The sequence below is a fragment of the Macaca fascicularis genome, chromosome 3 (genome assembly GCF_037993035.2).
Source record: "Macaca fascicularis isolate 582-1 chromosome 3, T2T-MFA8v1.1".
Classification (NCBI taxonomy): domain Eukaryota; kingdom Metazoa; phylum Chordata; class Mammalia; order Primates; family Cercopithecidae; genus Macaca; species Macaca fascicularis.
In genome coordinates, this window is record NC_088377.1 from 92,618,294 (window position 1) to 92,641,558 (window position 23,265).

Consider the following 23,265-nt stretch of genomic DNA (forward strand, 5'->3'; position numbering starts at 1 on the left):
TTGCCTTTATTATTTACTAGCTGGGCCATCTTGGGCAATTTACTTAATATCTCCATAATTTATTTTCCATATCTGTAAATTGGGATGATTATAATGTTACCTGTTTCATAAAGTTTTTGTACTGTTTTTACAAGCATGTGAATAATCTATATAAAACACATCATAAGACTTGGCATAGAGAGTACATTTGATAAATGCTTATTGTTGATGAGAGTGATAAAGATAGTATGGTTTCAATACCTTCCTCAGAGGGCCAGGATATTTGGACACTGTAGTTCATCAATGACCTTCATAAATTATAATGCCACAACTAGAGTCATAAAAATGTTATAATCAGGGAAGCTCAAAGTACAGTGGGATATATACCACTTGATTTGAATATTAGCTATCTGAAATTGAGCAAGGTATTTGACCTCTCTAAGCCTACATTGATAAAATGGGGATAATGGTAATAACGTTATCTACTTGTAAGGTACAAACTACATTCAAATCACCATTCTCAGCACTAAATTTTAAAATACTTAGAATTGTCTTGTCAAGAAGTAAACACTCTATTATCATGTAGAAGTTCTGGGAGGTTCAGGATAGAGATGGCTGCCTCTAGGGTGACTTTTTTCTCATGGGCACAGTACCTGAGGTTACCCTGCCCGTGAGGAATCCCAAAGGCTCTGACCACAGCTCTGTTTGGCTCCACCACCACACACTTTTTAACAGGAAGGAGGTAAAGGGAAGGAGAAGAGGGTCAGGGAAGCACTGGAGGGAAAGGGAAAGAGGAAGGGGCAGTGGGAGTGGAACAGAAGAAAACATACCAGGTGGGTGGGTGGTTGCTCTCAGGAGGGAGAAGAGGGAAAACCACCGACTTAAGAAGGGGCAGCTCTTCTTTTCCTTTGTCCATGACCAGGCTATTTGTAAGGGTCTCTAGTCAATCATTACGATTTATATGAAAAGAAAATGTATGTGAAAAAGCGTCCTACAAAATTCACACTGTCACTTGCATATAGAGAGGCAATGGTATGGAGAACAAAGGATGTGAACTTTGGTATCAACACATTTTCCTTTTGTATAGTCACATTTTCATGACACCCATCAGGAAACCTCTCCATTTGAGTACCAGGTTCAGCTGAGCCTCTGCCAAGTGTGGCCTTTAATTTGTTTGGCTAGAATCCTCTTAAAAATTATTTTTGCCGCTGATTTGTGAATTCTTTAATGCTGCCAGAAGAGTGGAAGGAACTCTGGTAGGGAGTCGGGGGAGATAGTTCCACTTCCTCCTGGTACTTACAGAAATCTGGAGGGTTGAAAAAAGTTCTCTTCACTGGGAATGTTAAACCTCAAGCCTTCTTCTTGAATCTAGATAAATGCTTTTACAAATATTTTGCTGTTTAAAATTTACTAATACAACAGAGTACATAAGTGCTCTGAATTTTGGAAGTTCATCTATCCCAAACCAATGGTTCTTAATCTGGTTTTTAAATGCTCTCCAAGTATTTCTCAATCTATTGACAGACTTGCACCATCTTGTCCCTTCTATGCATCCGTAGAGTCCCTGGCCATAAAGGTTAGTGTTAGACGCCATGAATAATAAGAGCTGATACTGTGACAGCTGCAGGGAGAACTAAAGAGAAGCCATTATTTGTGTATGTGTGTAAACACTATGCAGGCCCGAGAGCTTCTGGAGAAAGGAGACCTGTAGTTCACCAGTGGGTCTCGGGCTTCTTCTAAACCACCCACATTGGAGCAAAGCAGCTGCCCTCTTTAGTGGTAGTTTCTAGAGATTCTTGCATTTCCTGATTTCTGGAACAGGAGCAGCAGCTTTTTCTCGTCTCTTTTCTCTCTCAGCCCTTTCAATGCTGTTGCAGCCTCTGATTCCCTACACTAGACCTCTTTCCTGTTTGAAATACCTGGAGTGGTTTCAGTTTTCTCATGACATCCAGATTGATGCACCAACTCTGGCTGCACTATAGAATTGCCTGGGAAGCTTTTGCAAAATAGTGACACGTGGTTCTCACTTCTGGGAATACCATATAGGTGTCTATATTTTTTATTGCTCTCCAGATATTTTCAATGGGCATCCCAGGATGAAAACCATTTTCTCAATTGCAAATTTGAATTTTCAACCTCAGGCTTTGGTATCTTTTCTCTCAGACCCCCATCTCATTGTCACTTCAAATCAGGTTTACCAAGTCACAGAACTCACTTTATTTCTTGCCCTCAATATGTTTTCTCAACATATTGAGAAGAGGCCAGCAAGCAATTTCCAATGTAAAAACCCTAGATTTGCAGACATACTTTCCTTCAGACAACTAGCCTAAGCCAGAATCCAACTGATATATCGCAGTCCCCAGCATTTCCTTTCTCTACTGTGGTCATAGAAATAATATTATAAATGGAGAATACATTCTTTAGATGGATTTATGCTGTGATGTAAATAATTTATCAGCGATATAGGTTTTACCATTTAGTCTGGTGATCAAACCAACATTTAGAGTATTATTTTCTATGGAAAAATATTCTTCAAAAGAGCAAACACCTGAATTGTGGACTGCCCATCTGAAGTCAATAAAAATTCCTAAAGTTGCAGATTGAGGCCTGTATTCTCTTCAGAGTTTTAATAGAATGTTTTAAATTTAACATATTTTAATTGTCTTCAATGTCAAAATAAGCTTTCCTTGGGTTTTTAGAGAAATATCTAAATAATACCAGGGTTACATTCAACTATACATATAATTATTCATTTAATAAGTATTATTAGAGTGGCTATTGCATACCAAGTATTGGGCTTGTCACTGAGAATACAGCAATAACTCTGATGTGGAATTTGAGGCAGAGTCAGTAAGTGTTGACCTCAGTTCACAGTGGAAAGTACCCTAAAATGCCAAAAATAATTTTTAAACATCTTTTAAAAATTCATGGATGAGTTAAAATAAGTATAAAGTCTTAGTAGAAAAGAATAATTTAGTAATACATAAATCAAGAACGGTAAGCTAGTAAGTGAGTACTAAAAGCAGAGGCAGCTCTGAGGTTATTCATCAATGCTGGAGACTTAGATCTTTCCTGTTAACAGACCCATATACACAGGACAACAGGGACAAAGCCTGGGCCCCATATAAAGTGTAAAGTCAGATTGGACTCAACCACACTAATATGGTTTAGCTGTGTCCCCATTCAACTCTCATCTTGAACTGTAATCCCCACAATCCCCATGTGTCATGGGAGGAACTCAGTGGGAGGTAATTGAATCATGGGGGCGATTTCCCCCATGCTGTTCCCATGATAGTGAGTGAGTTCTCACAAGATCTGATGGTTTTATAAGCAACTGGCATTTCCCCTACTGGGTCCTCATTCTCTCTCCTGCCACCCTGTGAAGAGATGCCTTCCGCCACGATTGTAAGTCTCCTGAGGCCTCCCCAGCCATGCGGAACTGTGAGTCAATTAAACTTCTTTCCTTTATAAATTAACCAGTCTTGGGTATTTCTTCATAGCAGTATGAGAACAGACTAATACACACACAAAGCTACAACCTAAGACAAGGAAAACACTCGGGAAAAAAATCCACTCCAGCGAAAGACACAGTCTACTTACTTGTCCTAGTTTTAGCTTTGGGTGGAAAAGAAAAAATATATTCTCCCCACAAAAATTCATAATCATAAGACCGCCTTGTCAGAGTTTGGACAAAGGAATCTATACTATCACTGGGTCTCAAAAAATCCCATGTTGAAAATTTAGTTTGAAATGGCCCAGAGTTTCTGGGTATCTGGCAGAAGGTAACTGGCAAAAGCAAATGTCAATGTAAATATACATATATAAAATAATGTAATATATTAAAAGGAAATGATCTTCAAAAATGAATAGGCATTTTGAAAAATAACCAAAAAGTTACTTTTGGAAAATTGTATTTTTGAAAGTGAAAAATATACTAATAGAACTAGAAAGAGAAAATAAAAATTGGTGAACCATATAATAGACATGAAAACAATTGCTCAGAGTGCAACACAAAAACTAAATAAGAGCACACTGTTCAAGCTTCTTAGCACTTTACACATATTTCATCTTGCAATCCTTACAACAATCCTATGAAGTAGATACTATTGCTTCCTCCACTTTAGAACTGAGTGAACCGAGGCACAGAAAGCTTAAGAAACTTGCTCAAATTTATATGCCTACTAAGAGTTAAAGGCATCATTTCAGCCTAGAGAGTTTGGACTCAGTTCTGTTTCTTAGCAACTATGCTATGTTCCTGTAAGAAAATTGAAAATTACAAAAAGGAAGTCACATGGAGGTTAAATTTGTTCCAGAGTAGAAGATAAAGAGAGCAAAGTAAAGGCAATTTTTTCGAGAGATAATAGCTGAGAAATTTCCAGAGTTGATGAAAAACATCAATCATCAGATTCAGTAAGGTCAAAAGTTTTTAAGCAGGGTGAATAAAAAGAAATCATACTTAGACACAGCATAGTGAAACCACATAATACTAAGGAAAAAGAAGCTGATATTAAAGGCAGCCAGTTAGAGAAGACAGACCACTGAAAAAAATCCTCTACACAGTCAAGTGGCTTCTTAAAAGTGGCAGTGGAAGCAGGAAGACAGTTAACTATTATCTTTAAAAAATGAGTGAAAATAATAATCAACCTACAATGTGAACCCAGTAAAATTGTTTCAAGAATGTGAGCAAAATAAAGACCTTTTATACAAATGAAAATTGAAAGATAATACTACCAGTTTACCCTTACTAAAGGTACACATGGAGGACACATTTGAAAAAGAATGAAAGTTATACAAGAAGGAAAATCAAATAACAAACGAAGAAATGTTATACTCCAAAACACTGTAAATATATGGGTAAACATATTTTGTATGAATCAATAATATCTAATTTATCAGTTTAAAATATAAGAAAATACTAAAATACCAGGCAACAATATTATATGACTTCGGGGGTATTTTCTGTCTATGTGTTCTGAGACATGTATTGTTTGAGAAGAAAGTAAGATTATTTAACTTCAGTTTTCTTAAATTAATGTGAAAATTTGTATTTGACAGCAATAAAATAGTAAAAATAGAGTGTATATCTTCTGAACTAGTAAAGGTAAAAAATGAAGTAAAGAAGAAAAAAGCTTACTTAAGAAGAAAGAAATGAAGGAAGGAGAGGAAGGAATAAAAAAAGAAGGGAAGGAGGGAGGAAAGGAGGGAAAAGAGAGGAAGCAAGGAGAAAATATAAAACCTACAAAAATATAGACAAATAATAAACAAAAAATTAAAAGGCAGAAATAGATGTACATATTATCAATAGATAACTTGTGTACCAAACTCTACAGTTAAAAATAAGATTTTTAAAATCAGACTTTGTGTCTAAAAATTGCTTTAGAAGGCCATTATTTAGACATGTTTTAAATAAGATGACTTGGAAAGTTTTGAAAGAAAAAAAATCTTATAAAGTTATGTCTGACAAACACAAACCAAACAAGAAAGAAATTGATATGTCTATGTCATTATTACGAAACAAGCCTTAAACCATGTAGGTTGCTGCAACAGAAATAAGTACAGCCTGTTAAAAGGGAAAAGGGAGGAGCTCCTTATTCTTCTCAGAAAGGTTAGGAAAGCACTGAAGTAAGTTTGAGAGGCAAAAAGAAAATAAACATTTACCTAATGTTTTTTGAGCAGCTGCTGAATCCTAACCTGAACCTAGGAGATTTATTTGCATTCTCTCCATTTAATCCTCATGACAACTCCACAATATGAATTATTAGCTCCAGGATAAGCAACTTTTCTAAAGGCTTATGTGTGGTTGTGCAGAAAATTAAATCCAATTCTGTTGAACGAGAAAACTCTCCACATGAAAACTCAGAGCCTTAAGTATTTGTGTGTAGGGTTGACAGATAAAATGCAGGATACTCAGTTAAATTTGAAATTCGGGCAAACAACGAATGATTATTTTGTATAAGTACCCCATGCAATATTTGGAACAAAGTTGTACTAAAAAAATATTTACCATTTATCTGAAATTCAAATTTTACTGGGAGTCCTATGTTTTCATTTTCTAAATCTGGCAAGTCTGCATAGGAAGTGAAATAGAACGGAGGACAGAATTGAGCTGAGATCTAGTGGTGCTTCTCAAAGGCCTTTCCTTGGGTCATGAAGCAAGTCTCCCTCCATTCCTCTCCCAACAACCCACTCGAACATTGAAGTGAGAAATATATGGATGACCATTTATCTATTATGATTTATATTTCCTTTTATTAATAGTTATTACTATTTTCATAAATGAATATACAGTGAGGTACTGGAGAAAGAAAGAGACTTAGGAAAAATAATCATACATTTTCTTCTACATTCCATTTGAAGCATTTGGAAGAATTTTCTTTGCCAAATCACGATGAATCGTAAGATGTATTGTCTCAAGGTTTGCAAATTCACTATAACAATGTCCTACCACAATGACATAGTTCCATGCACAAGGGGTATATGCTCACTTTTCAGCATAAGCTAAGGATGCAAATTCTGTCTAGACTGGAAGAATAAAGCATCCACACTCAGGTGAATCAGACACCATTTCCTGGGGCAGGTGAGTTTACCAGGCTGGTGGTAGGAGAAAAATATAGGTTAGACTCTTCTAAAAGAGAATATTGTTTAGTGGCAATATTAAAGTTTTGAAGATTTGAAGATCTGGCTTCAAATTTCATCTTACATATATAATATACTTGTGATATTTTTGGGATATCTTTCATATTTATCCACAGAAATATGTAGAAGCTGGGTATATGGTATAAATGAATGTAAACATTATATGACTAGGAGATTGTTTTAATTAATTTGCATGAAAAATATCATTGTGTGTTTTTTGACTATAAACATAAAATCATAAGAAGGTACCTGTACCGTTACATGTTACCTATACATGTTTGTATTTGTTTTCTATATTCAGAGAATAGGAGATTTTAGTTGAAAATTCCTTTTGACTGAGATCAGTGGCATAGCATGTGGTAGGAGAGGTTTAGAGTAAATCTCTCTCATGATATGCCTTACCTCATCTTTCTACCGTCAAGCTACAGTGGAGACAATCTGACATGGTGGTGGTAGATGATCTTGGTTTTCAGGTGGCGTTATTATGCTACGCTTTGCTGAAAGAGGAATATATAAAAAGGAAATTAGCATGCTGAGGCTCAATATGCAATGCCCTCCAACACTATGGTACTGAATTCTAATTTCCACATTTAGCCTTTAATTCTAAGTTTTCAAAAAATTTAAATGTAACAAAATACACTCTGCACTAAATTCAATCTGATCACATCATTTTAGTTTGATGATTCAGAAGATGATCCAAAGATCTTATGCCCCAGAGCACCAATTGAATAATTTATAAAAATTGAGGGATAGGGTATAGTGGAAAAAGTGTGAGTTTCAGCACTAGTTCTACCACAATATCTGGATGACCAAGGACAAATTGTTCAGCATCTCTGAGCCTCAGTTTAGCAAACAAGAGTTATCCTTTAAGGAATAATGAAAGGAAGGGCCAAGCATGGTGCCTGATAGACTGAAGGACAGAAAAACTATTCAATAAACACTTTGGCCTCACAAGATCTGGTTGTCACTATACAGATGGAAAAAGCAAATGGCATGAGGCACCATGCTGATTCTCTATTGTGTTTGGAAATAAGCATTTTTAAAAATTATAAATAAATTAATAAATCCCTGAAAAACCAAAACCTCACAAAGCGTCTATTTGTTCATATTTATTTTATATTTATTACACATATTTACTTATTCAAAGCAACTTGAAATGTGTTAAACACATTTTTAAAAACCCAAGTTCATTTGGGATCTTTGTTTACTTATCATCTAGATAAAAAGTTTGCAAACTAAAGCCAAAGGGCCCAATTCCACCTGCCACCTGATTTTATAAATAAAGTTTTATTGGAGCATAACTACACCTATTTGTTTACATATGATCTATGGCCACTCTTTCACTACATTGCCAGTTGGGTAGTCCTACTAGAAACTTTATGGCCCACAGAACCAAAAATATTTACTATCTGATTCTTCATAGGAAAAAAATTGCCAATCCCTGATTCTAGATCAAAGTATGTTTTCTATTGTAAGTAAAGTCAAAGGCAGGCCATTTCAACAGACAGGCAGGAATTCATTCGCATGCTCTAATGGTGCCCAAAGCACAGCTCAATAAGGTGACAGCACACCAGACTGGGAGTTTTGGTGGTTAAAAGTCAGATAGATCTGGCTTCAAATCCCACCTAATGTAGATAATATACATGTGAGATTCTCAGAAGGATCGAAGTTTATCTTGACGTAGGATACAGAAACTGCTCAACAAATGTTCAGCGTCTCAACACTTCTCCACCTTCCACAATTCAAATATATATCAGCTTTGCTCCTACATTCTCTTTTATTTCAGATGTGAGAAAGAAAAAAAGAGAGCAGCTCAAGTAAGATCACTCTAAGGCCATGACAAAGTGGTACAAAACAAGTCTACTGCACACTTTTGTCTAAGCACAGACAAAAACAAGGTCATTGGGCCACTCATAAAATACCAAACACCCCCTTTTCTGGTTAAAATTAGTGACTGACATTTCTTTACGTAACCATAAATTTGTCCCTGCCTTCTGACAGCAAACAGCATCCAATACATAGCAAATCCCCACATTCCCTAATCACCCAACCAAAACCCAAATCCTTCCATAGATTGTTTCTAACACTCTCTTGCTGAGTTGCCCCAAGATTCCCCATGGGGTGTGTTTCCCCTCCCTACAATGAGTCATAGGCCCTACCCACACGTTCTCGTGGCCTTTGGCTGAAAGTCGCTGATTGATGGAATAGTGAGATAGGATAGTTTGGTTTCATTTATAGATGTTATAAAAACTAAAAACTGTACAATGGTGGTAGTGGGGAAGAAGGGTAATAATTTTGAATAATACTCTGTCCTAGGCATTTTTCACACATTATTACTTTTGATCCTCACAATTTTCATTTGAGTTAGATATCACTCTCCTCCTTTTACTTACACAAGAATCTGAGGCTTGTTGAAGCTGACCAAGGCCATGCATCTGGAATATGGCAGATTAGCTTGTTTCTTTAAAGTACACAATAGCAGACAGAATCATCACTGTTTTTATAAAGAAAATCTAGGAAATAAGGAATAAAATTACTAGCCTGTATATCCCCCTGTGGCATAAACCTCCTGTATGTATCCCATGCTGCCAGGCATGGTGGCCAGGATGCACAGGTTGTCTCTGAATATTCCTCCCTCTCTTAAACTTAAGCCCTCAGAGCAGCTGTTAGTTATGTCCTTGGTATTGGCACTTACTATACAAGATTAGGATACAAGATGAGAGATAACCGGGCTCCTAACCTCTAGCCTTCATAATCACCTAAAGAGATGAATCAAATCCCTGGTGCCCAGAGCCTCTTCTCAGACCACTGGATTAGAATTTGTGGAGAGACCTTGAAACTGGTGCTGATAAGTGGTTCAGGTGATTCTGAAACAAACCGCCTTTGAGAATCACTGCCTTAATGTGCCTGAGTGTCAATTTCTTTGTTGTTTATCCAAATGCCATCTGTACACTGAGACTCAGTGAAGAGTCAACCTTCTGATCTCTCCACCTTCACTGACCTCCCTCCTTCCTAAACCACCTCAGCGTTCAGGGTCCACATCCATAACTCATGCCTGAGCATGGAGGCTGCTGAGACACACTTAGAGCTTGAAGTCAAAATTCACTCTCCTGACTGGCTAGGTGACCTTGAGCCTTGACTTTTCCATTTGCATTATAAGGCTTTAAAGTTTTTAAAATAAACTTTAATGGTATTAGGACATATTCTAGAAAACTAGCTACAAAACTAACTACCCACTCAGTCATTTGGTTAGTGATATGTACTCAATGTTCTTTTTCCATTTATGCTAACAAAGATTATCTAATCACTCTGTTTTTCTGCAAATGTCTCCAAATTGGCCTGTTTTAGATCTGTTCCCGTGAAGAAAATTTGACACTTAACTTGTAATTTCTCCTAATTAAATATCTGGGGAAAAAACAGTAAAATAAGAATTATTACTTCTACCTCCTCTTTATAAATCATAAAGCATTTTACAAGTATAGAATTTCAGAAAGTCTTCTGATCTTGGCATTAGTTTTACATATATAAATTGTGTCCTTCTAACTAATTATAGCCTCCTGGAATGCATGGGTTATAAAAATATCTTTGAATTTCCCTCTTTAAATTTCTCTCTCTCACTCTCTATCTATGGTATTATAAAGAGTAAATTAGGTAAAATAATTTCTATTTTACTATTAAAATTTTTTCCAGAAAACTCAATTAAGGAAGCCTATATATGTTTGTGTCAAATTTACTGCATCTGAAATGAGTATGAAGGGTGACTGGGAGAGGAGAGAGAGAGTAGGCATCAAATTAATGTGACAATTGTTTAACTTCTTAAAAAATTATTGCATCTCATATCTAAATCTCTAAGCAAGGCCATCACATAGCATAAAGACTGGATCCTGTTCTACAAGGAGATTACAACCAAATAATAAGATTAAACCTAAACTAAAATTATCTTTGTAAGGCAGCATATGATGTGTTATATGAGTGCCATTATACTAAATGACATAGAGAAATGAGAATTATTCCATATGTGCACATCAGTGGTCCTTGTACTGGGTCGAATGACAAGTTGCACTTAGGAAAATGAGGTGGTTGAATGCCAGGCATAGATCATAACATTCCAAAGAAGGGAACAGACAATATATGTTTTCAGGAGCAACAGGTGGAGGATAGTGGGAAGTAATGCATGAAAAGCACATAGCAGGGTACTCTTAGACAAGATTCCAATATGGATGCTCCTCAATTTTCAACGGGGTTTTGTCTTTATAAACTCACTGTAAGTTGAAAATACCATTAAGTTGAAAGTGTATTTAACATATGTAACCTACCAAACATCATAGCTTAACCTCAACTACTTTAAACATGCTTAGAACACTTACATTAGCCTACAGTTGGGCAAAACCATCTAACACAAAGCTATTTTATAATAACATTATTATAAATGATTTTTAAGCAAAAGTCAAGATTCAGAGTCTGTTTTCTACTGAGTGAGTATTGCTTTCACACTATTATAAATTGCAAACTTATAAGTCAATCATTGTTTAAATGGGGGATTGTCTGTACTTTCAAACCAGAGGTGGCTGGAGGCCAAGGTATATGGGTAACTTATTTTTTCCTGTGACTCCAAGAACAGATGCAAGAATTTATGTTTAAGCAAAAGAACAAATACTATATGCTTTCACTTATACAAGGGACCTAAAATTGTCAAATTTATAGAGACTGAAAGTAGAATAGAGATAACCAGGGGATAACCGCCACACAGTGACAACATGACATGTTGGCTTGTCAATGTACATTTTTTAATTCAAACACTATGGAAGTGTTTAAAGAGAAAGGATAGCTGAGTGACAGAAAGATGGCTAACTAGAAGCCCCTAGCACATGTCCTCACCACAAAGACAGACAAAACAATGAATACATAACTACATTTTAATAAAAATAGCTAGAGCAGAGTGGCAGAGTTCCTTAAAGAAGTAACAGAAACCTGAATGAACACAGAAACTTAGGATACCCACATAGAGAACAGAAGGAAACACAGGGACTCCTACATTCCATCCGCCAGCCAGGATCAGCTGGGAGCGAGGAGGAATTTCTCCCATTGTCAGAAAGGTGAGCAAGAGAACCCTAGCCTACCTCATCCACACTTTGAACATCTACAGACCTTGCCAGTGGGTCTCTACTGTCCTCACAGGCATTAAGTCGAGCTGAGGGAGCTGCCTGGAGTCCACACAGCTGTGCTCCTAGCAAAGGAGTGGACACAGTGTCCCACCCCCAGTGGCCTGCATGGCTACTGTTATGCCATTTCGGAACTGGAACTATGTTAGAGTGTGTCTTGCTCCAGGGGCATGGAGCTATGGGGGCCCCTTCATCCCTGAAGTTAAGCTGCCATGGAACCACCCCCATTCTGTGGCCTGATATCCACAAGCTGAGCTGTGAGCAACTGTTACACCCTTCCCTGGAGGCCAAGTGACTGTAAACCACTCTACCTGCTCCTCCTTCTGCCCCCTCGTCTGGAGCTAAAGCTGAAGCTGTGCAATCCCCGCTGGGGACACCTTGCTTTGGCAGAACAGCTCCATATACATCTCGCAGTACTGGCTGTGCCCTGCCTTCAGGGCCCTAAGCTGACGCTGCACACTGCCCGCTGGGAAAATGGTGCCTTAGCGGAATTCCTTTATCTACCCTTCCCAGTCACTGAGCTCTACCCTTAGGGTAGAGCTGTAGTTTGGATACTTGACCCTCTAAGCCTAATGTTGAAATTTGATCCCCAATGTTGGAATCCAGGCCAAACAGGAAGTGCTAAGTTTATGGGGGTGGATCCCTCATGAATGGCTTGGTGCTGTCCTCATGATAATAAGTGAATTCTTGCTCTATTAATTCCCATGAGAATTTCCCTGAGAGTTGGTTGTTAAAAAGAGCCTGGCACCTTCCCCATCTCTCTTGCTTCCTCTCTTGCCATGTGATCTGCACATCTGCCATGTTTCTTGTACAGGCTGCAGAACCATGAGCTAAATAAACCAATCTTCTTTATAAACTACCCAGCCTCAATATTCCTTCACTGCAACACAAATGGACTAAGACAGGGCCTGAGCTGGAGCTGCATGCTCCCTGCTAGGAAAACAGTTCTTCAGCAGAACAGCTCCATCTACCTCTCCAGTTGTTGCTGCACCCTGCCCCCCGGGGCCTGAGCTCAAGTTGCACAATCTTTCCTGAGGAAATGGCGCCTTGGTGGAGTTGCTTAATCTACTTCTCCCGGTTGCTGCTGCACCCTGCCCTGAGGGGCCTAAGCCAAGGCTGTGCACTGCCTCCCAAGGAAAAAGTGCCCTGGCAGAGCTGCTCCAAAACCCCTCCCAGTCGCTGCTGCACCTGTCCCACAGAACCAATACTGAAGTTGCACACTGCCTCTCATCCCTTCTGATTACTACTGGGCCCTGACACAGGTTTCAGAGCTGAAACAATGCCAGACATCCCAGGAAAATAGTGCCTTGGCTGCCCAGGGTAGTCATACCTCACCAAAGTCTAAATCGAAGCAACAACCTGCCTCCCAGGAAATGGTGCCTTGACTGTCTGAAGTGGTCATACACTGCAGTACCTAAGCCGAAACAGTGTCCTATATCCCAAGGAAATGGTGCCTGGGTCATCTAGACCAGTCTTGCCCTCCAGGACTGGCTGAAGTGGCACATTGCCCTTGGGAACTCCGTGTCTTTACAGACTTCAAGCTAAGAAGCTGCACATCTAAGGCTGAATTGACAAGATACCCTATATCCAAGAAAAACAGCTGAGACACCCCATCCTACAGGCAAAATAACTCTAGTATTCTGCTTCCCTGGAGTTGGACTAGCCCGCTAGAGTTTGAACTACTGAGATACCTCTCTTCTGAGGAAGTAGAGTCATTGGTGTGCTGCTTCATGCTCCCACAGGGCCCTAACAGCTGTGCCCCACCATTCTGGGATACTTGCTGCCACTGTACCTGCTCTCACAGAGTCTGGGATGCTGCTAAGCCCCACCATCCCAGGGTCTAGACTCACCACTAGGAGGTGCTTCATCCCCTTTGTCCCAAGTTGCCACTGAGGCCTATTGGCTCAGTTTACAGAAATACAGCCATACCTGACTCCTCTAGACCATATAGCTAAGACAATCATAAGCAAAAAGAACAAAGGTGGCGGCATCAAGCTACCTGACTTCAAACTATACTACAAGGCTACAGTAACCAAAACAGCATGGTACTGGTACCAAAACAGATATATAGACCAATGGAACAGAACAGAGGCCTCAGAAATAATGCCACACATCTACAACCATCTGATCTTTGACAAACCTAACAAAAACAAGCAATGAGGAAAGGATTCCCTATTTAATAAATGGTGTAGGGAAAACTGGCTAGCCATATGCAGAAAACTGAAACTGGACCCCTTCCTTACACCTTATACAAAAATTAACTTTTGTATAAGACAGATTGAAGACATAAATGTAAAACCTAAAACCATAAAAACCCTAGAAGAAAACCTAGGCAATACCATTCAGGACATAGGCGTGGGCAAAGGCTTCATGACTAAACACCAAAAGCAATGGCAACAAAAGCCAGAATTGACAAATGGGATCTAATTAAACTAAAGAGCTTCTGCACAGCAAAAAATGAATAAAAAAAATAAAAAAATAATAATAATTTTGCAATCTATCCATCTGACAAAGGGCTTATATCCAGAATCTACAAGGAACTCAAACAAATTTACAAGAAAAAGACAACCCCATCAAAAAGTGGGCAAAGGATACGAACAGACACTTCTCAAAAGAAGACATTTATGTGGCCAACAAACATATGAAAAAAAGCTCATCATCATGGGTCATTAGAGAAATGCAAATCAAAACCATAATGAGATACCATCCCACGCCAGTTAGAATAGTGATCATTAGAAAGCCAGGAAACAACAGATGCTGGAGAGGATGGTGAGAAATAGGTACGCTTTTACACTGTTGGTAGGAGTGTAAATTATTTCAATCATTGTAGAAGACAGTATGGTGATTCCTCAAGGATCTAGAACCAGAAATACCATTTGACTCAGCAATCTTATTACTGGGTATACACCCAAAGGATTATAAGTCATTCTACTATAAAGACACATGCACACGCATATTTATTGCAGCACTATTCACAATAGCAAAGACTTAGATCCAACCCAAATGCCCATAAATGGTAGAATGGATAAAGAAAATGTGGCACATATACACCATGGAATACTATGCAGCCATAAAAAAGGAGGAGTTCATGTTTTTTGCAGGGACATGGATGAAGCTGGAAGCCATCATTCTCAGCAAACTAACACAGGAACACAAAACCAAACACTGCACGTTCTCACTCATAAGTGGGAGTTGAACAACGAGAACACATGGACACAGGGAGGGGAACATCACACACTGAGGGCTGTTGGGGGATGGGGAGCTGGGGGAGGGATAGCATTAGGAGAAATACCTAATGTACATAATGGGTTGATGGGTGCAGCAAACCACCATGGCACGTGTATACCTATGTAACAAACCTGCATGTTCTGCACATGTATCCCAGAACTTAAGATGTAATTAAAAAAAGAAAAGAAAGAAAAACAGCATGCAATTCAGCCCACCAAAAAAAAAAAAAAAAAAAAAAAAAAATCAAAGACAGTGAGAATTCTTAAAACAGCAATAAAAAATATAAAGTCACTCTAAGGGAATCCCCATTAGATTAACAGCACATTTCTTAAGAGAAAGCTAACAGGCCAAGAGAGAATGGGATGATATATTCAAAATGTTAAAGGGGGAAAAAAATACTCCACTCGAGACTACACCCAGAAAAGGTATCTTTCAGAAATGAGAGATAAAAACATCTTTCCCAGACAAACAAAAACTAAGGGAATTTATTACCACTCACCAGCCTTACCAAAACATACTCAAGGGAGTCCTACATCTAGAAGCAAAACGACAATCATCATGAAAACATGCAAAAGTATAAAACTAACTGGTAGAGCAGATACACAAAGGAGAAACAGAAAATAATCAAACTTTATATTACAGAAAATCATTAAACCACAATAATAAACAATAAGAGAGGAAGAAAAGAACAAAGAATATACAAAACTACAAGAAAACAATTAACGAAATAACAGGAGTAAGTCTTCACCTATAAATAATAACCTTGAATGTAAATGGATTAAATTCTCCACTTAAAAGATATAGACTGACTTGAACCAGGGAGGCAGAGGTTGCAGTGAGCCAAGATGGCGCCACGGCACTCCAGCCTGGGTGACAGAGTGAGACTCCATCTCAAAAAAACAAAGCAAAACAACAACAAAAAAAAACACAACAGCAACAACAACAACAAAAAAAAGATACAGACTGGATAACTAGGTGAAAAAAAAGACCCAACTATATTCTGTTCACAATAAACTTACTTCACCTATAATAGTACAGATAGACTAGAAGTAAAGAGATGGAAAAAGACATTCCATGTAAAGAGAAACCAAAATTGAGCAGGAGTAACTATACTTACGAAGATAAAAGAGATTTTAATCAAACCTCTAAAAAGATACAAACAAGGTCATCCTATAATGATAAAAAGGATCAATTCATAAAGAGAACATGCCAATTGTAAATATGTATGCCCCAACACCAGAGCACATAGATACATAAAACAAACGTTATCGAATCTAAAGGGAGAGATAGACTACAATAACAGTAATCACAGGAGACTTCAACACTTTGTTCTCAGCATGGGCAGATGATATAGAGAGAAAATAAACAAAGAAATTTGGATTTAAGCTGCACTTTGGATGAAATAGACCTAACTGATATTTACAGAACATTTCATCTAGCAGCTACAGAATACTTTTTTTTTTTTTTTTCATCAACACATGAAACATTCTTCAGGACAGGTTACATGTTAGGCCACAAAACAATCCTCAACACATTTAAAAGAACTGAAATAATATCAAATATATTTTCTTACCACGATGAAATAATCTAGAAATAAATAACAAGAGTGTATTAGGCTGTTCTTGTATTGCTATAAAAAATACCTGAGACTTGGTAATTTATAAGAAAAGAGGTTTCTTTGGCTCATGGCTCTGCAGGCTGTACAGGAAGCACAGTGCCAGTATCTGCTTTTGGGGAGCCATCAGGAAGATTTTACTCATTGTGGAAGGTGAAGTGGGAGCAGGCACATCACACTGTAAAAACAGGAGAAAGGATGGGTGAAGTGCTACACACTTAAATGGGTGGATCCTGTGAAAACTCTCTCACTACCAGGTGGACAGCACCAAGCCGTGAGAGATCTGCTCCCATGACTCAAACACCTCCCACCAGGTCTCACCTCTAACACTAGGATTTACATCTCAACATGAGATTCAGAGGGGACATCCAAAGTATATTACAAGAGAAACGGTCAAAACTGTAAAAATGCATGGAAATTAAAAAAAAAAAATGCTCCTGAATGACCAATTGGTCATGAAGAAATTAAGAAGGATATTTTAAAATGTCTTGAAATAAATTAAAATAGAAACCTAAATTCCAAAATGTATGGAGTACAGCAGAAGCAGTATTAAGAGATAAGTTTATAACAATAATGGCTACATCAGAAAAGTAGAAAGATTTCAAATAAACAATGTAACACTGTATCACTAGGGACTAGAAAAACAAAAACAAAACAAACCCCAAATTAGTAGAAGGAAATAAATAATAACGATTAGAGCAGAAATAAATGAAATTGAAACTGAAAACAAAATACAAAAGAGAAATGAAATAAAAACTTATCTGTTTGAAAATATAAATGAAACTGACAAATGATTACCTAAACTAACCAAGAATAAAAGAGAAAATACCCAAATAAATAAAATCAGAAAGGAGAAGAGACTGTACAATTAATAGCACAGAAATTTAAAATAAAAAAAGAATCACTGAAGACTACCATGAACAACTGTACACCAACAAGATGGAAAACCTAGCAAAAATGGATAAATTCATGGATACGTATACCCTACCAAGACTGACTCAAGAAGAAACAGAAACTCTGAATAGACCAATTATTAATAATAAAACTGAATCCATAATTTTTAAAAAGTCTTCCATCAAAGAAAAGCCCAAGACCTCAAGACTTTGCTGCTGAATCCTACCAAACATTTAGAAAATAACTAATACTATTTCTTTTCAAACTCTTCCAGAAAATTTAAGGGGAGAAAATTCTTTTAAACTCATTCCTCAAGGCCAGCATTAACCTGATTCCAAAACCAGACAAGGATACAACCAAAAAAGAAAACTATAGGCCTATATCCCTGATGAGCACAGATGCAAAAATCCTCAACAAAATACTAGTAAACGGAATCTGGCAGCACATTAAAAAGATTATTCACCATGACCAAAAGGGATTTATCCTAAGGATAGAAGGATAGTTTGACATATACAAATAGACAAATGTGATATATCAGATCAACAGAATGAAGGACAAAAACCATGTGATCATCTCAATAGATGCAGAAAAAGCATTTGATAAATTTCAACATACCTTCATAAGATTACCAGGGGCCTGAGAGAAGGAAAGAATGAGGATTAACTGTTTAATGAGTAAAGAGTTTTAGTCTGGGATGATGAAAAACTTCTGGAAATGAATTATAGTCCTGGTTGCACAACAAACTGAATGTATTTAAGCCACTAAGCTATATGGTAAAATATTTAAAATGGTAAATTTTATATACTTTACCACAAAAGAAAGGGAAAAGGAATTGTCTTTACAGCAGACTCTCCCTTTAGTCAAGAAAGGAAAATTCTGATAAGCCGTTTAGTGGCATGAATGGGAGATAAGCGCTACTGGTAGTTTCAGAGATGCTTCCGACCTCCATGGACCACATTTCTGTTCAATGGGCCTTCCTCTTGTCAGATGATTATGGCATGAACTTGTTTTTCACATCCCTAGCTGGGGCTTAACATACGGGGAGAAGAACCTGAACTTGTGGAAGTGAAGGCAAGGAGGAGAGAGGACTTCTGGCCAGGAAGGATGAGTGGGTCTCAGTAGCACCGCCTCAGGCCAGGGCTAAAATGAGTGATGGGCACCTCCAGGAAGGGAAGTGCTAATACTTCTGGAAGGCATTCTCTAACTGTGAATTTTGTATATCTTTTTACTACATTGTAATTTTTTTTTTTTCTGAGACGGAGTTTCACTCTTGTTGCCCAGGCTGGAGTGCAGTGGCGCAATCTTGGCTCACCACAACCTCTGCCTCCTGGGTTCAAGTGATTCTCCTACCTCAGCCTCCTGAGTAGCTGGGATTACAGGTGTGTACCACCATGCTCGGCTAATTTTTATATTTTTAGTAGAGACGAGGTTTCACCATGTTGGCAAGGCTGATCTCGAACTCCTGACCTCAGGTGTACCACCATGCCCGGCTAATTTTTGTATTTTTAGTAGAGACAGGATTTCACCATGTTGGCCAGGCTGTTCTCGAACTCCTGACCTCAGATGATTCAACCACCTCCTAAAATACTGGGATTACAGGCATAAGCCACCGCGTCTGGCCTACTACATTGTAATTTTTTAAAGTTGACACCAAGCATTCAATATAGTTCATGGGCCAGCAAACTACATCCCGTGAGCTGGCCACTCATTTTTGTAAATACAGTTTTTATCTGATCACAGCCACACTTATTTATTTATGTCTGTGGCTGCATTCACACTACAACTATAAGTTGTATCGTTGCAACCTAGGTTGTTTGGCTCACAAAATCTAAAATATTTACTATCTGGTCCTTTAAGAAAAACCTATTTTGCCCCCAAAATAGGTTTGCCACAGATGTAAGTTTACTTGTCTTTGAGAGGAAATGAAAGGGGTCTTGACCACTTTTTGGAGTAAAGCCTTCCAGAGAAGTGCAGAGGTCATCTGAAAATAGAGCTCGGGGCAGCAGTTGAAGTGAGAGGAGTGGGTGCTACCAGTCTTGGATTTGTAGAACATGCAAGCACTGCCCAGGGAGTCTCAGAAATCCTCAGAGAGGGGACTAAGCTTCCTGCCACACCCAAGTGAGACCTTGGATCATAAGACATATTCGAGCTCCCATTCATGAAGGTTCTGGTCTTTGGATTACATCTGGGACTAATCTCAATCCTTAAGGAGATCCGGAAATATGTCCTCGGTAAAACTGCTAAATGTGTGAAGAAAATGGTGCTATTTAATATAGAGTGATTCTGCACAGGTTCACTGTATAATTGTATCCCAAAGCAAAGACTACATTGCTATTTCCTAACAGCTTCCGAGATGAGGGGATGACAAGAGCAGAGGTGAGAGGCACTTTTTTGAATAAGGATGTCTCAGGCATGATACCAACTATATACAAAGCTACTCAGGTTTTTCATTACCATTTCTTAAAATTTTAAATCTTATATTTCCCTGAGAAGTGAGTGAATCATATACTAGTTATTATAGATTGGATTTCTTTTAGTGGAATTGTTCCTGGAGTGTGAACAGAGCTATGATTTGATTGATCACAAGTTATTCCCCTGCCCCAGGTAGCTGTAGAAAATTCTCAGGAAACAGTGCACTGACTGACATCATCAATTGGGCAGGCAGTGGAGCGCAGTCTGAACTTTTTTATCAGGGAGCAGAGTAGTGCCCTAAGTTCTACCAGACTTGACTTTTGGATTTCCCAGAAGAGCTACCATTTATGCATGATGCTCCAGCTGATAATATCTTCTACCCAGTCTCAGGACACAAAGGGCTCAGATGCTGATGGCAATGCTTTTCATTAACAAAATTTCACTCTCCACTCATGCCATCCCAGAGAGTAGGTTACTAGCAACCTTGTAAGAAGTATTTCTCTCTCCTATGTTAATTAAATTTCACAAATTTCACTCTTTTTAAAAAGTGATTTAATCATCAGGAACTGCAATATTGAGTTGGCCAGTTATTTTGAAATCACAGTTACCTCCAAATTTGAAAAGAGAAGCCATCTTTGGACTTAGCAACTACCGCTTTGAGACCATCTGGAGTTCCAAGCCTTCAGTATCTATGGTACATAATCTCCATGATAATACCTTCATCATTTCATTCACTTATTCACTCATATAACCATTCCAAAGATGCTGAGTACTTACTAGGGGTCAAACACTGTTCTAAAATATAAAGGTAGCAAAGGCATAGTTCCTGACCTTAAGCAAATTATGTTTTTAAGAAACAGACTATGCTTAGATTAAGTTTGATTATGATTGTCATGAATAATAACATTGTCATTCAAAATAAGATGGGACAATAACAATTTTTGGAAAATACTTTGGTATAATGCATGAAGTAGCTTTGAAAACACTTTGCTGGGGGCGTGCCCAAGATGGCCAAATAGGAACAGCCTCAGCCTCCAGCTCCCAGGGTGAGTGACACAGAAGACAGGTGATTTCTGCATTTTCAACTGAGGTACCGGGTTCATCTCACTGGGGTGTGTTGGACAGTTGGTGCTGGTCCACACATGCAGCCCGACCAGCGAGAGCTGAAGCAGGGCGAGGCATCACCTCCCCTGGGAAGCACAAGGGGGAAGGGAATTCCTTTTCCCAGCCAAAGGAAATTGAGACACACAACACCTGGAAAATAGGGTAACTCCCACCCTCATACTGTGCTTTACCAAGGGTCTTAGCAAATGGCACACCAGGAGATTATATCCCACACCTGGCCCAGAGGGTCCCACACCCACAGAGCCTCCCTCATTGCTAGCATAGCAGTCTGAGATCTAACAGCAAGGCAGCAGCGAGGCTGGGGGAGGGGCACCCGCCATTGCTGAGGCTTAAGTAGGTAAACAAAGCCCCTGGGAAGCTCGAATTGGGTGGAGCCCACCACAGTTCAAGGAGGCCAGCCTGCCTCTGTAGACTCCTTCTCTGGGGACAGGGCATAGCTAAACAAAAAGCAGCAGAAACCTCGGCAGAGGTAAATGCCCCTGTCTGACAGCTTTGAAGAGAGCAGTGGATCTCCCAGCACAAAGGTTGAGATCTAAGAATGGACATACTGCCTGCTCAAGTGGGTCCCTGACCCCTGAGTAGCCTAACTGGGAGACATCCCCCACTAGGTGCAGACCGACACCTCACACCTCACACCTCACATGGTGGGGTACACCCCTGAGACGAAGCTTCCAGAGCAAGAATCAGACAGCAACACTCGCTGTTCAGCAATATTCTATCTTCTGCAGACTCTGCTGCTGATACCCAGGCAAACAGGGTCTGGAGTGGACCTCAAGCAAACTCCAACAGACCTACAGCTGAGGATCCTGACTGTTAGAAGGAAAACTAACAAACAGAAAGGACACCCACACCAAAACCCCATCAGTACATCACCATCATCAAAGACCAAAGGCAGATAAAACCACAAAGATGGGGAAAAAGCAGTGCAGAAAAGCTGGAAATTCAAAAAATCAGAGCGCATCCCCTCCTCCAAAGGAATGCAGCTCATCACCAGCAATGGAACAAAGCTGGACGGAAAATGACTTTGAAGAGTCGAGAGAAGAAGGCTTCAGTCGATCAAACTTCTCAGAGCTAAAGGAGGAACTACGTAACCAGTGCAAACAAACTAAAAACCTTGAAAACAGATTTGACGAATGGCTAACTAGAATAACCAATGTAGAGAAGTCCTTAAAAGAACTGACAGAGATGAAAACCATAACACAAGAACTACGTGACAAATGCACAAGCTTCAGTAACCGACTCGATCAACTGGAAGAAAGACTATCAGCGACTGAAGATCAAATGAATGAAATGAAGTGAGAAGAGAAGTATAGAGAAAAAAGAGTAAAAAGAAATGAAGAAAGCGTCCAAGAAATATGGGATTATGTGAAAAGACCAAATCTACATCTGATTGGTGTGCCTGAAAGTGACAGGGAAAATGGAACCAAGTTGGAAAACACTCTGCAGGGTATCATCCAGGAGAACTTCCCCAACCTAGTAAGGCAGGTCAACATTCAAATTCAGGAAATACAGGGAATGCCACAAAGATACTCCTCGAGAAGAGCAACTCCAAGACACATAATTGTCAGATTCACCAAAGTTGAAATGAAGGAAAAAATCTTAAGGGCAGCCAGAGAGAAAGGTCGGGTTACACACAAAGGGAAGTCCATCAGACTAACAGCAGATCTCTCGGGAGAAATTCTACAAGGCAGAAGAGAGTGGGGGCCAATATTCAACATTCTTAAAGAAAAGAATTTTCAACCCAGAATTTCATATCTAGCCAAACTAAGTTTCATAAGGGAAGGAGAAATAAAATCCTTTACAGACAAGCAAATGCTTAGAGATTTTGTCACCACCAGGCCTGCCCTACAAGAGATCCTGAAGGAAGCACTAAACATGGAAAGGAACAACAGGTACCAGCCATTGCAAAAACATGTCAAAATGTAAAGTTCATCGATGCTAGGAAGAAACTGCATCAACTAGCCAGCAAAATAACCAGCTAACATCATAATGACAGGATCAAGTTCACACATAACAATATTAACCTTAAATGTAAATGGACTAAATGGTCCAATTAAAAGACACACACTGGCAAATTGGATAAAGAGTCAAGACCCATCAGTCTGCTGTATTCAGGAGACCCATCTCACATGCAAAGACACACATAGGCTCAATATAAAGGGATGGAGGAAGATCTACCAAGCAAATGGAAAACCAAAAAAAGCAGGAGTTGCA

At 38.8% G+C, this 23,265-nt stretch overlaps 1 protein-coding gene across 26 annotated transcripts in view; it reads right to left on the bottom strand.

Annotated features, from left to right (window-relative positions):
• Positions 1 to 23,265, bottom strand: part of GPR141 (G protein-coupled receptor 141) — a 64,836-nt gene that overhangs the window by 34,783 nt on the left and 6,788 nt on the right. For 6 of the 26 annotated variants that reach the window (XM_005549776.5, XM_005549775.5, XM_005549773.5 and 3 more), the window contains exon 2: positions 7,018 to 7,112. The exons of 4 other annotated variants lie outside the window; for them this stretch is intronic. The gene's annotated coding sequence lies outside the window, so the exon portion shown is untranslated. Of the gene's footprint in view, positions 1 to 2,765; positions 2,865 to 7,017; positions 7,113 to 9,008; positions 9,129 to 16,648; positions 16,799 to 23,265 lie in introns of all 26 variants that reach the window. 16 more of the 26 variants (XM_065542117.2, XM_065542116.2, XM_065542108.2 and 13 more) reach the window with 8 other exon arrangements.